General features: G+C 35.5%; 1 protein-coding gene across 1 annotated transcript in view; it reads right to left on the bottom strand.

Annotated features, from left to right (window-relative positions):
* The window catches only part of BRIP1 (BRCA1 interacting protein C-terminal helicase 1), a 185,014-nt gene that overhangs the window by 134,701 nt on the left and 34,384 nt on the right, over positions 1–15,929 (bottom strand). The gene's annotated exons all lie outside the window — the stretch shown is intronic.

Genomic DNA, 15,929 nt, shown 5'->3' with positions numbered 1-15,929 from the left:
TTAAAAAGCATTTTAAACATAACTTATAAAGAATAGAAACATCAAGCTGAATTTAAATCATCACTCAAAAACAATCAGAGAAAACTATTCTCTAGCAAAGGTATGAAAATGAATGCAAATTATTAATATTTAATAATGAAGACAGACTGCTTGTGTGGAACAAGTATATCTGAAATTCAATTACCGGTCATCAATTATAAATCCATCAGTACAATTATCATTCAAGATAGCTTTTCCTAGACAATTTTACTGAATTCAGTTTCATAATTAAAAGTTACATAAATGGCTCCTTAAATATACCATATGGAATATCAGGAGTACATTATAATATTTACCTGGCTTTTCTCTTACTTCCAAACTCAAAAATTAAAAAAAAAAAAGCTTAATGCTATATATTAGAACACACTGGTTCTTAATAACTACTCTCTTCTCAACCTCAGTTACTATACAAATGAGACAGAATGCAGCCTTCTTTAAGAGAAAGATTAAGAAATGGTTAGTTTATAGGAATGGTCACTGATAGGGAAAAATACTAAAAAGCACAGTAGCTTAAGGGAACTTGTACTAGAGAGTTAAAGTTTAGTAGAACAAACACTCCATTTAACTGGTTTTTTTTTTAATTATAATCAGTAAGATTAGCCTTCATAAACAAATGCTAAGTCATAGCATGTTACACCACAATACTGGGGATCAAGCTGTCTTTTAGCCTCAACTCAGTGGAAAAGCAAGTTCGAATTACTCTCAGTCTCGCTCAACCTTGTCCGCCATTAAATATTACAATACATGATAGAATGGATGTAAATGTGACCCTTCTGGAGCTGTCACTCACTGGGATAAAAGGTTCACTGATGTGCCAAATAAACAGTCAGTCAAAGCAGATAAAGTTACAGCCATGCTGGAATTGTTACATTCCCCTCTCAGGTTGCCAGTAACAGCAGATTTCATTACAGAGTGCTGCCACATTAAATAGCCAGTTCCAAATATCCTGCCTTCTATATTGAATAATTACTTATTCACTGAAAGGATAAAAGAAGAGTTATGAATGGGGCTCTTGTCAACAGTGAGGCAGGAAACAGCTGACATGTGGTTTATGTTACATATGTTGCAATATCTAACAATTTCTGGTCACACAGAAAATGGAATGCAAATTATATCATGGTATTTCTGACTGAATTCCTTTTTGTCCTTTTCAATGATCAAATTAATTAACTTAGTAAAAGAATTAAGGTAACTCTTGGTAGCAGAATTAGTTTATTTTCATATTTTCAATCTTTTCACTCAATTATATCTCTTCCCTATGATACAGTTAAATTCATTGTGAATATTAGAATGCTAGGCCCCCAATGCACTACAATATTCTCTATGGATATATACAAGCCTAAAAGTAACTCAATAAAGTAGTCTTTTTCTCATGGCTTGGAAAACATACTTTTTGATATGATATTTTTCAACATGAATTCCACTTAAAGCTTTAGGATCTACTCCTTTTATTTTCATTCTGCTACTTTTCTAAACAAAAAATCCAACGTTATAGAAAAATACAAAATAAGTCAACCACAACATATAACTAGCAGATCCTCCTACATATAATTATATCTTTCATATTTTTCCAATAAAAAAGGATGCTGTTATACAGTCTTATAACTTTCTGCTTTGCATTCAAATGTTTTTAATTTTAAAAGCAGTATTTGCACTAATATTTTTTAAAGGGATCTGCTTATCTTAAAATGCTATACTAACAATATAACTAACAAACGCAAAAGATACAGGACTTGTTTTAGAAAGTTCTCACTAGAGTAGCTTTATTTATGTACCTTAAATGTGTTTTTCACTCCATAATTGAAAAAAATTATAAAACAGAACTAATTTTTATATTAAAAGTGTTTTATGTTTGTTAAATCTTCAAGTGTTCTGAATTATACCATTTATGAAATCAAGGGTAACTCCTCAAGATGATGGTTTTCAGTGAGTGGCTGGGCAAGTTGAGTAGAAGAAAGAAACTAAGAAAGTTGATTATTTATTTGCAGTATTAAAGAGGAATTACTTCTTCAGAAGTGATCTCCTATTGAAGTTCCTATTTAAAGGATTTGGTATAATCATAGTTGAAGATGGAAAACACTGAATGCAGTAATAGAACAGAGGCTTAAAAAAAAAAACAATTTAGGAACAAAAGAGAATTATTTGTATCAAAATCAGCAACTTTCAATTTTGTATGAAAACAGAGAAAGAATCCTGAAAACAGCAATGATAAGAACTCATAAAATCCTCTAGTTCAAAATTAGGCTAATATTTTCTGGCCTCTGTCTGAAACTCTTTGACCTAGGGATCTTAAAACAACTGGTGAACAAAATTAAGTATTTTTCACCAAGTAATTCTCCTGCTGACAAATGATCAAGTTTTCCTCCCACAAGGATATGTTTCTTTTGCTTTTGCTCTTTAAATTTATAGAGATTGTTTCAGGAAACTGGAGAATAAATTAAAAAGTATTCTTTCTCATCTAATATATCTAAACATCAAGAAAGATAAAACACATAGGTTCCCCAAACCTGAAATCTCTAAGAACTGTAAGTAGCAATATCATATGGTAGAACTAATCTCTTTAAGAGATGACTTCTTTTCCCATAGCTGGAAACTGTCTAGAGTTCCTTTTCTTCAACAAAAGGCAAGAAAACTTAACCCAAATAACAGCCCCCCAAAAATCTACTATCATAAGAGACGTGGATGTGACAGTTGTATTAGTTCCACATGTAGGAGTCAACTGCTTAAAAATACATTTCAAATCTACAATAGCCAAAAACTGTTCTTAGGAGCAACCAGGGATTTTAGAAAATTATCTTTGTGTCCAACAATTTCTATTTATTCCCTCTCTTGTCAGACTATATAGATATGCATTAATAGGCTTTGAAAGGATAAAGAATGAATATAATATTTGATCTTGAAAGGGCAACTTCTGGGTCCTTGCCACTATTCCTTTCACAAGGTTATAATCAAAAGTATAAGTAGATTAAGATAACTATGTCAACATCTAAAGTTTCATAGCTCTCGCCAACCTTTCCCCTGAACAACAATGAAAATTACTATGTTAAAATTACTATATTTACTTGGAAAAATAAAAATTAGCATGGTGACTAAATATGCCTGAAAAAGGATAATAATAAAGGAGTAGTTAGAAATGTCAGAAAAGTTATTTTGTGAATTCATAAATCAGGGGAGTATCTGAACAGAGTCTATGAAATGAATTCTAAAAGTAAGCATAAAACGATGTTTAATATGAAAAATTAGCACATAAAGAAGTAGAGAGGGGGAAAAGATCAGAAAGAAGCTTATCTGTATGAAATAAATATAAAACTAGGTCCATGAAACAGTAACATACTTTTCCATATGTGCATGCACTGTCTTTCAACCACACTGCAAATTCCTGAGGACAGAAACGATGTCTTATGTTACTTCACATACTCATTCATTGAGCATGGTATTTTGCATATAACTGTAACTTAATTTAATTGATGGATTGTAACTAACGTCCCTAAACCAAATACTGTACCCATGTACCACATTTTATTTATCTGTAGATGTTTAATCGATGCCCAAATTTTACTTCTTCACATATCAAAAAGTTATTTCAAAATAAAAAGGTTAGCTTTTAAAAAAAAGTACAGGACAACTTTTTTTATTTTTCAAGAACAAAAAGAAAAATCATCTTGTCATGTTAATATTTGGGCCACTTTAGTTGTGAGTGGCAAACACATATCCTGATACATTCATTTAATAACTATCATTTATTAAGGTTGTCCCTGTGCTAAGCACTCTACATGGACTATCTCATTCATTCATCTATCCATCCATCCATTCATTCATTCAAGAAACATTAGAATTCCTGACATTATTAGGCCAGATAGAATACAATGACAAAGATTATTTCATTCCACCGACAGAGATCTTCACTTTTTAATTGTTCTACAGGGTGTGTTATAGGAGATTATCAATACCAGTTTCACTTAGTACTCTAAGTGCATTATTTTCTGAATGCAACTACAAAATATTCTTAAGTATAAGCTATAAAATTTACTTCATAAAAGTCATTTTAACTTATTATCAGTTGACATTTAAATCAAATATTTTCTAACAAGATGGAGATTACGTTCCACAAGGGCGAAAAATTCTTCAGTTGAGAGACTGTTTAGAGCAAGCGTCACACTTTTTCTACAAAGGACCAGAGAGGAAATATTCTAGGTTGTATGGGTCATAAAATCTCTGTCCCTATATACAGAAAAAGATCTTTAGGACCTCAATATAGGTAAGCATTTCTTAAACAATACACCAAAAGCACAATAGACTGAAAACAATCTTGAGAAGATACATATGCTGTACATAACCAACTGAGGATCAGTCTTCATAACACATAAAGAATTTCAACAAACCAATTTTTAAAAAACCCAATATAAAAATAAGAATCCAAGAACAAAAAAAATCACAGGAGAGAAAAGCAGAAAACCCAACAAACATCTGAAAAGACGTGCAACCTGATGTTCAGCTTCATTATAGAAAGAAAGAAAGTGAAGTCGCTCAGTCGTGTCCAACTCTTTGCAACCCCGTGGACTATAGTCTACCAGGTGCCTCCATCCATGGGGTTTTCCAGGCAAGAATACTGGAGTGGGTTGCCATTTCCTTCTCTAGGAGATCTTTCCCACCCAGGGATTGAACCTGCTATCTCCTGCATTGTAGGCAGACGCTTTACTGTCTGAGACATCAGGGAAACTAATTAGGAAAATGCAATTAAAACCCTAATTGTATTTCATTTACATCCACCAGACTGGGTGTCAGAAAAGATATACAGCAACTCTTAAACACTGCTGATCCAAGTATAAAGTGACACAATCACTTTGAAAAACAAGTTGTGATATAGTGATATCAAATATATACAGATGCTTGGGCCCAGCATGAGCCTGCTAGTCATACCTGCTACTGACAGACTTGCAGATTCAGAGAGATACAATAGGGATAGTCTGTGTAGCACTGTTGTAATAGTGAGAAAAAGAAGCTAAATGTGTCAGCAAAAGAATGAGTAAATAAATTGTGGAGTCTATCAATGGAATACTGTAAATAATTTAAAAAAAAAAAAGAACCAGAGTTCTGTGTATCAACATAGATAAAGATCAAAAAAAGTGTTGAGCAGGTTAAGTGTGACTTAAATAAAATTTTATTTTCCTCATAAACTTCCAAACAAACTGATGATAGGAATACAACTATAAAAACGTTAGGTAAAAAATTAGGAATCCCCACTACAGTAGATAATCCTTGGAGCTAAGGAACGTAGTACATAACATTGGAAAATGCTAAAAACTGCTTCAAATGAAACCTAAAACAGCAAATACACCAGTTGCTCCTCAGCAGCTTAATACCTAACAGAACAACTATCATCTTAATCTCCCGTGACCAAAATTTTCAACTTAATTGATTAGGAAATAGACTCCTAAAAGCGTCTGCCTCCAATGCAGGAGACCCGGGTTTGATCCCTGGGTTGGGAAGACCCCCTGGAGAAGGAATGGCAACCCACTCCAGTATTCTTGCCTGGAGAATCCCATGGACGGAGGAGCCTGGTAGGCTACAGTCCACGGGGTCACAAAGAGTCAGATACAACTGAGCAACTTCACTATTGTTACAGAGGAGAGAGTTTGGGATCACCCGGAAACTACAAGCACAATTTTGTATGCATTTTTAGAAAGTGAGTCCATAACTTATCATTAAGTGCTCACAGAAGACTGTGACTTATTTGGGTGAAGACTTTATTCCAGAATTTATGTCTGATTTTACAAAGAAAATAAAATAGAAATAGCATTTTATTTACAATGAACTTACTTAGTCACATTAATTCTGCAAAGGAATAAACAAGTTGATAGTCTAAAGAAGATAATTTTATAAAGATTCCTCTACTGCTTGTAAATTAATTTCTTTTAAGGTTTGTTAGTTATGCAATATTAACAAAATTCTATAACATTTAGTTCACTAATGTTTATTTCTAACTCCATTTTACAGATGAAAAAATAAAATCTGAAGTTCTTCAAGTGGCTACAAAATTCATGATAAATTTGTGAGAAGTTAGAATTCATAACTTTAAATCTTAAAGTTTTAATTAACAAGATCATTTTTAATCTACCATTTAACTTGACAAAAAAAAAGCACAAAATACTGCCCTTTTTTATTTCCAAACATCATGCACATGAAGAACTAGTGGTAAAAACAAGTCAATGAATACTGAATTATACTTTGATGCCTATGAAAGAAGGTTTACTGTTAATCTTTATCAACCATTTGCTGTTGTCCCCCTCCAAAGAGGTACTGAATGCCTGTTGTGCAAAATCTCACGTAGGCACACACTCTAGTTAAGATAGCAAAAGTGACATAACTATACCGTTTCAACTATTCTTTTTTAAAAATTCAAACAGTAGTACTCTACTGCCACAGTTTCATGATTAAACTGCACAAGGCAGCTGTTTATCTACTCTCAGCAACCAGCAGGTGAACCTGATTCAATATTTATCACAGGCTTTCACAGATCACTGCTAACCAAGCAAACGTTTTAATTAAGCTGGAACTTGCTTCAAAGAGCTCATTCAAGATGTCAATCAGCAGGTAAGGGATCAGATACAGTGTCAGGTGAGAGTGTGTAATACAAATCCACAACTTTCTTCATCCCATCGCTGTAAATTAGCCTGCTCTAAAGTTCAGATTCTGATTGTAACAGACTGCCAGTCTCCTGGAATGTGTAACTGAAGTCACTCAAATTCTATTGTGAAGGTTGTAAGCAATATGTTAAACTGCAGTGGGCTAGCACATTAAGACAGATCCTTTTCACGGTTGTTTTTTGATACCATAAGTGTCTGTTACCCTACTCTCCACTTACTGTTTACTTTCTTGCCTACTGTAAATGGGAATTCCTTAATACAGCTGCCTCAGTTTCTGAGTTTATAACCAAGAACACCCCGAAGTGGTATAATTTTTAATCTAAATTTATTCTAGAACAATCGTATTTCTAAGACTTCTCAGTTTAAGAACAAATATAAAGATGACCAACCTGTACAGAGCAACAGTCCTCCTGTAACAGTAGGCACTTTATACACATGTGACTACAGCAATGAGTCTCAAAGTATAGAGAGTAGTCACACTGACCAACTTCATGAGAAATACCTGGGGTATTTGTTGTTGTTGGTACAACAACAACAAAAAAAAAAAGGAAAAAAGAATCAAAGAAAGGAAATGGGGGAGAAAAAGGAAAGTTCTTCCTTAGAGAAAAATGCTAGCTAAAAATTGTAAACAGAATGATAAAATCCTAAAAAAATCACTATTTTACAACTGCCATGTAATAGTTGATTCCTACAAGGTACATAAATGGATGCTAAAATCACTGGGTAAATGTTGGAAAACAAGATATTCACATAGACTCCAAGCATCACTCCAACGATTACTTCTTAATTACAAAAGAAAGATATACCTTTATATTGGAGACCTGGTAGTCACCACTTTAACCAAGTAGTCGATTCTTAACATTAGCAATAGGGAGACAAACTATGCTATAGCAGGAACTATACTTATGTACTTTCCTTGAATAAAACTACATGATTATGAAATCTGAACAATCAAGCCATGAATCAAAAAGAACCTAGGAATACAGAAACGGCGGTAAAATGATATATTATTTAGTTGGTGAAAATCCAACTGAACCCTTATGATATTTGCAGTTGTATATTTTACTTCAAAAATCCTTTGGGATTGTCTGACATTTTTATTTTCTCCTTTATCGTACCATATTTTGGCATTTTTCAAACTTTTTTCAATTAATCTTTTAAAATGAGAAAACAAAGCCATCCTGTGATGTCATCTTCTACATACTGACCAAAATGCTATAAATGAAAGAGATTTTTGCTCCTTTCACCACTGTTAAAAATTAGTAGACAAATTTATCAGTACATAAGCCTCTAAAGCAGCACTAGTTGCCACAGAGCAACTAATAAGCCTGTGCACCACAACTGATGAGCCCATGGGCTGCAGCCACTGAGCCTCTGTGCTGCAAACCCACATTCCCTAGATCCTGTGCTCTGCAACGAGAGAAGCCAGCCCAATGAGAAGCCAGGGCACTGCAACAGAGACTGGCTCCACTCGCTGCAACTAGAGAAAGCCTGCTCACAGCAAGGAAGACCCAGTGCAACCAAACAAATAAATACTTACTGAATGAGGAAAGAAGATTTGTAAATGGACAATAAGCACATGAAAAGATGCTTGACATCACTAATCATTAGGAAATGCACACCAAAACCACAAAGACATACCATTTCACACCCATTAGGATGATTATAATTTAAAAAGAAAACAGAATACAGAATAGAAAATTACAAGTGCTTGGCAAGGATGTGAAGAAACTGGAACCTTCCTGAGAATTCCCTGGTGGTCCAATGATCAGGGCTCCGTGTTCCACTGCAGGCAGCACCGGTTCAATCCCTGGTCAGGGATATAAGATCCCACACACCTCAAGAAACAGCCAGGGGGAAAAAATAAAAGGAACCTTCCTACATTGCTGGTAGGAATATAAAATAGTATAGTCGCTGTGGAAAATAGGATGGAAATTCCTCAAAAAAGTAAACAGAATTACCATTTGATCCAGTAATCCTACCTCTGGGTATATATCCATAAGAAGTGAAAGCAGAACTGAACACAAAGATATTTGTATACCAGCATTCATATATTCACAATATTGGCATATTCACAATAGCCAAAAGAGGAAAACAACTCAAATGGCCACTGAAGTATGAATGGATAAACAAAACGTGGTATACACGCATTGAACAAACTATTACTTAATCATAAAAGGGAATTCTGACACATGCTATAACATGGATGAACTCTGAAGACATGAAATAACTCAGATACAAAAGGACATACATTGTACAATTCCACTTACATGAGGTTCCAGAGTAGTTAAATTCACAGACAGAAAGGAGAATGGTAGTTATCAAGGGGCTGAAGCAAGGGAGAACAGGAGTTATTGTTTAGTTAAGTACAGAGTTTCAGTTGGCAAGACAAGAATTCACAACAATGTGAATAGACTTAATGCCACTGAACTGAACACAAAAAATGGTTAAAATGGCAAATTTTATTATGTACACTGTATCACATTTTTTTTTAATGAACAGAAAAATCTGTTACCAGCAGGAATGCACTACAAATGTTAAACGAAGCCTTTTAAGCTAAAAGAAAAATTATACAATACAGAAACCTGAATCTACATAAAGGGATGAAGGGAACTAGAAAAAGGAAATAAGAGGAGGAAGAAAAAAATAATTTTCCTGATTTGTAAATTTATTTAAAAAATGGAGGTAGACTTCTGGTTTCCATTTTTGATACAAATAGCTTGGAAGTCACCACTCCATCCTGACATGTAAAAAGCAACAAAACTGAAAAATCAATAACTTTTCCTGGATTTGTAAGAGAGGGGAGGATAAACCATTGCCTTTAAGATTAGGAGACAGGTGAATACAGGAAGTAACAGCTTGACAGAGCAGCAATACCAGTGAAAACCAGTGCAGGAACAAGTGCTGGGCTAACGAAGCCTGAACTGTAAATGATGAACTGCTACAGACTCAATATGCATGACTCTCTTAGTTAAAAATTTAGGGGCACTTAGTCATGGAGGGCTCCCCAATATTGTGAGAGTTATGTCTAGGAGCCAGATCAGGTTCCCTCAACACACAGGGGAGAAAAACACCCTTGTGCTCCTAGTAATGGGAGGGGGAAGGGAATCATTTTGAAATATAGCAGAGCACTCTGGTTTTCTTAACAAAGCCTGCCCTCAGGGGAAACTAGTTAACCAGAGCCTAATCAATTGGGGTATTACTAAAGCCAGTATCTTATCATTTGCCAAAGCCTTTGACTGTGTGGATCACAATAAACTGTGGAAAATTCTGAAAGAGATGGGAATACCAGACCACCTGACCTGCCTGTTGAGAAACCTATATGCAGGTCAGGAAGCAACAATTAGAGCTGGACATGGAACAACAGATAGGTCCCAAATAGGAAAAGGAGTATGTCAAGGCTGTATATTGTCATCCTGCTTATTTAACTTCTATGCAGAGTACATCATGAGAAATGCTGGGCTGGAAGAAGTGCAAGCTGGAATCAAGATTGCCGGGAGAAATATCAATGACCTCAGATATGCAGATGACACCACCCTTATGGCACAAATTGAAGAGGAACTAAAAAGCCTCTTGATGAAAGTGAAAGAGGAGAGTGAAAAAGTTGGCTTAAAGCTCAACATTCAGAAAACGAAGATCATGGCATCCGGTCCCATCACTTCATGGGAAATAGACAGGGAAACAGTGTCAGACTTTATTTTGGGGGGCTCCAAAATCACTGCAGATGGTGACTGCAGCCATAAAATTAAAAGACGCTTACTCCTTGGAAGGAAAGTTATGACCAACCTAGACAGCATATTGAAAAGCAGAGACATTGCTTTGCCGACTAAGGTCCGTCTAGTCAAGGCTATGGTTTTTCCAGTGGTCACGTATGGATGTGAGAGTTGGACCGTGAAGAAAGCTGAGTGCCGAAGAATTGATGCTTTTGAACTGTGGTGTTGGAGAAGACTCTTGAGAGTCCCTTGGACTGCAAGGAGATCCAACCAGTCCATTCTAAAGGAGACCAACCCTGGGTGTTCTTTGGAAGGAATGATGCTAAAGCTGAAACTCCAGTACTTTGGGCACCTCATGCAAAGAGTCAACTCATTGGAAAAGACTCTGATGCTGGGAGGGATTGGGGGCAGGAGGAGAAGGGGACGACAGAGGATGAGATGGCTGGATGGCATCACTGACTCGATGGACGTGAGTCTGAGTGAACTCTGGGAGTTGGTGACGGACAGGGAGGCCTGGCATGCTGCGATTCATGGGGTCGCAAAGAGTCGGACACGACTGAGTGACTGAACTGAACTGAACTGAAACAACATACAACTATGTAACACATGGATCAAAGAAAAAAAGTCAAGAGAAATTTAAAAATAGTTTCAGCTAAATGAAAATAAAAACAAACCCTATGAAAATACATGGTAGGCAGTCAAAGTAGTGCTGTGAGGGAAATTGAAAGCATATATAGAAAAGAAGATCTAAAGTCAGTAACCTAAGTTTCTACCTTAGGAAACTTGAAGGACAAACTAAATCCAAATTAAGCAGAAGAAAATAATAATAGAGCAGAAATCAATGTAACTGAAACAAGAAAACCAAAGGAGGAAAATCACTGAAACCAAAACCTGCTTCTCTGAAAAAAAAAAAAAAATCAATGAACTCAATGTCTTTAGCCAGAATACTAAGGAAAAAAGCGAGAAGACAAAAATTACTATATTAGGACTTCCCTGGTGGTCCACTGGCTAAGACTCCAAGCTCCCATTGCAGGAGTCCTGGGTTTGATCCTTGGTAAGGGAACTAGATCCCACATGTCACAACTAAGAATCTGCATGCTACAACTAAAAAAGCCCTCAAGCCACAACTACAGCACTCACAGGCTACAAAGAAGATTGAAGATCCTGCATGCCACAACTAAGACCTAGCATGACCAAATAAATATTTTTAAAAACTATTAGTATCAGAAACGAAAGAGGGACATCACTACAGAGCCCATGGACACTAAGGATAATAAAAAAAACTATGATGAAGAGCTTTATGTGCACAAGCTTGATAACCTAATGAAATAGATCAATTCCTTGAAAGACACAATTTGTCACAAATCTGACACAAGAAGAAATGAACAATATGAATAGGCCTCGATATACTAAAGAATTAAATCAATAATTAATAATCTTCCAAAAAGAAAGCACCACCTAGACAGATTCACTTGTGAATTCTACCAAATATTTAAGGAAGAAATTCTACCAATTCTCTACAATCTCCTTCATAGTATAGATGCAGAAAGAATGCTGCCAACTCATTCTATTAGGCCAGTATTTGCCCAAATACCAAAGTCAGGCAAAGACATTAAAAGAAAGCTACACACCAATATCTCTCATGAACATGAATGCAAAAATCCTCATTAAACAATATCAAGATAATATTATCAAACTGAATCCAACAATATGTAAAAAGAATTATAAACCATGACCAAGTATGATTTACCCCAGCTATGTAGATTGGTTCAACATTTGAAAATCAATCAGTGTAACCCATCACACACTGGTAGGCTAAAAAAAAAATACCACATATTCACTTAGTCATGTCCAACTCCTGTAATCCCATAGACTGTAGCCCACCAGGCTCCTCTATCTATGGAATTCTCCAGGAAAGAATACTGGAGTGGGTTGCCATTTCCTTCTCCAGGGGATCTTCCTGATCTGGGCATTGAACCCAGGTCTCCTGCATTGCAGGCACCATCTGAGCTATAGGGAAATCTTAGATGCAGAAAAGCATTTGACAAAATCCAAACATACATGATAAAAACTCTCAGTAAACTACAAATAGTGGGGCACCTCCTCAACTTGATAAAGACTATCTACAAAAAACTTACAGCTAACATTATATTTAATGATGAGAAAGTTGAAGATTTCTAAGATCAGGTACAAGCCAATGCTATTCCCTCTCACCATTCCTTTTCAACTGTATGTCCTTGCTAATGTTATAAGACAAGAAAAATAAATATATGGTATACAAATTGAGAGGGAAGATATAAAACTGTCTGTTTGCTGAGTATCTATGTAGAAAATTTGGAAGAATCAACAAAAAACCTCTTGGAATTAGTAAGTGATTATAGCAAGATTCCAAGATACAAAGTTAATTTATAAAAGTCAATTACTTTCTGGACTTCCCTGGTGGTCCAGTGGTTAAGAATCCATCTGTCAGTGTAGGCCACATGGGTTCAACCCCTTATCTGGGAAGATTCTACCTACCACGGGACAATTAATCCCCTGCGCCACTACAACTGAGCCAGCACTCACGAGCTCATGAGCCACAACTACCGAGCCTCTTTGCTACACTACTGAAACCAACTCTCTAGAGCCTGTGCTCCACAACAAGAGAAGCCACCACAATAAGAAGTCTATGCACCAAAACTAGAGAGTAGCCCCTGCACGCTGCAACTAGAGAAAACCCAGGCATAGCAACAAAGACCCAGTGCAGGCGTAAATAATAATAAAAAATGTCTATTGCTTTCTAATGTACCAACAATGAACAACTGGATTATTTGGAATTAAAAATACAATACCAATTATATTAGTACCCCAAAAATGAAATTCTTGGGTATAAATCTGATAAAATACGTACAAGACTACAAAATTCTGACGAACAAAATCAAAGAACAAGCCAAAAAGGTTTCAAATAAGCATATGAAAAGATGTTCAACAACATATGTCATTAGCCTAGTGCATATTAAAACAACGAGATAATACCACACACTTATGAGAAAGGCTATAATCAGGAACAATGATCAGCATCAAATGCTGACCAGGATATGAAGAGGTGGAACACAAGTAATTCATTCATTGTTGGTGAAATGCAAAGTGGTACAGCCACTCTGAAAGAAAGCTTGTGAGCCTCTTACAAAACTAAACCTACTCATATGCTATGATCAAGCAGTTACGCTCCTTAGTATTTATCTAAAGGAGGTAAAAACAAATATCCACTAATACAAATGTTGAGAGATTTATTTATAACTGCCAGAACTTGGAAACAATCAAGATGTCCTCCAGGAGATGAATAGATAAATACACAATGGTACATTCCAACAATGCCACAGTACTTAGAACTAAAAGAAATAAGCTATCAAGTCATGAAAAGACAAGGAGGAATCTTTAATATTACTAAGTGAAAGAAGTTCATCTGAAGGGCTACATACTGTATGATTCCAAATATATTTACTATTCTGGAAAAGGCAAAACTATGGAGACAGTAAAAAGACCAGTGATTGAAAGGGGTTTGCAGGAAGAGAGGGAAGGTATGAATAGGCACAACATAGGGGGTTATTAGGGCAGTGAAAATACTCTGTATATCACAGACACATGTTATGACACATTTTTCCAAACCCATTAAATGTACAGCACCCATAGCCAGCATGCAGAAATGTAAACTAGTCTCTGTGCGATTATGACCTGTCAATGTAGGTTCATCAACTGTAAGAAACGTACCATCCTAAGGACTTACCTGGTGGTTCAGTGGTTAATCATCCACCTTCCAATGCAGGGTTCAATCCCTGGTCAGGGAACTAAGATCCTACATGCTACAGGGCAACTAAAGTTTGCACACCCCAACTACTGAGCCTGCATGGTCTGGAGCCTGAATGCCCCAACTAGAGAGAAGCCCGCATGCTGCAGTGAAGATCCGGCATTCCACAACTAAGAGCCAATGCAGCTAAATAAATAGATAAATTTTTTTAAAAAGAAACACGCCATTCTGGTGGGGGATGTTGATAATGGGATGAGTTGGGTAGGGCATATCTGTACCTTCCCTTCCATTCTGTAGTGATCCTTAAACTGTTGTATAAATATAAAGTCTCAATAAAAAATTCATAATCAAAAACATAACTGATGATTTAAAGGAAAAATAATAATAAAATACTCTATGGTTCATAATACATACAGAAATAAATTAAATTATATAACAAAAATGACATATGAGAAGGTAGACATAAAAGCATAGTGGGAGAAAGTGGAAATTAAAGTATAGTAAGAGAAGGTTTGTCTTTTTTTTTTTTAGGTAAGAAGTAGATTTATTCAGATTCAGAGAGACACACACTCCACTGAGTGTGGGCCATCACAGAGGGTGACTGTGGCTGGGAATAGGTTTTCATACACTGTTTGTTAAGTATATGCCAATCCAGAGATGCAGGAGATGTGCACTCGATCCCTGGGTCAGGGAGATTCCCTGGAAGAGGAAATGGCAACCAACCGTAATATTCTTGCCAAGAAAGTCTCATGAACAGAGGAGCCTGCAGGCTATAATTCATGAGGTCAGAAGAGCTGGACACAGCTGAGCACACATGCATTCACAAAATGCATGCGAAGTAAAATACTTGAAAGTACAGTGATAAATTTAAGATGCAAATTATAAATCTCAGAGAAACTCCAAAACAAATGAACTCAGAGTTATAGTAAGAAGAAAATGGTGGCAAAAAGATGGAATCCTAAATCACGGCCAATTAATCCAAAAGAAGGCCAAAAAATTATAAAAGGAAATAAAGAACAACGTAGACAAGTAGAAAATATACAACAACCATATTGATTATTATATTAAATGTACAAGGTGTAAACACTCCAATTAAAAGCCAGGCTTTATCAGAGTGGATAAAAACAGAAGATTCAATGATGTATAAGAAACCCATTTTAAATGTAAAAACAGATAAGTTAAAAGGATGAAAAAAGATACACTACTCAAACACTAATCCTAAGAAAGTCAGAGCAACTATATTAATTGCAAAGTAGATTTCAGAACAAAGACATTTCTTAATGACAGACATGTTAACATACCCAGAAGATAAAATCTTAAATGTGTATACAACTTCTAATATCAGAGTTTAAATTCCAGGAAGCAAAATAGATAAATGTGACAGAAACAAATCTACCATTATAGAACCTTTATTCCTCTTCTCTGCTTTATAAACAGATCAAAAAAAATATGATACAGGAGACATGAACAACACAATCAAGACAACTTGAGCTAACTGACATTTATAGACTAACTCACCAAATAGCAGAGGAGTAGTCTATAAATGAATACATATTCTTTCTAAAAATTCAGAGCTTTCACAAATAGATTATTAAGTTTAAAAGAACTAGAATCTTACAAAATATGCTCTCTAATCACACAGATTACAAATCAGTAAGAGAAAAATATCTGGGGAAAAAAACTGTTTAGCGTTTATTTACTGTAAATAAATCTTGGGTCAAAAAAGAAATCAATAGGAAAATG

Source organism: Capra hircus, chromosome 19 (genome assembly GCF_001704415.2).
Source record: "Capra hircus breed San Clemente chromosome 19, ASM170441v1, whole genome shotgun sequence".
Taxonomy (NCBI): Eukaryota; Metazoa; Chordata; class Mammalia; order Artiodactyla; family Bovidae; genus Capra; species Capra hircus.
This window is presented reverse-complemented; position numbering and strand designations above follow the sequence as displayed.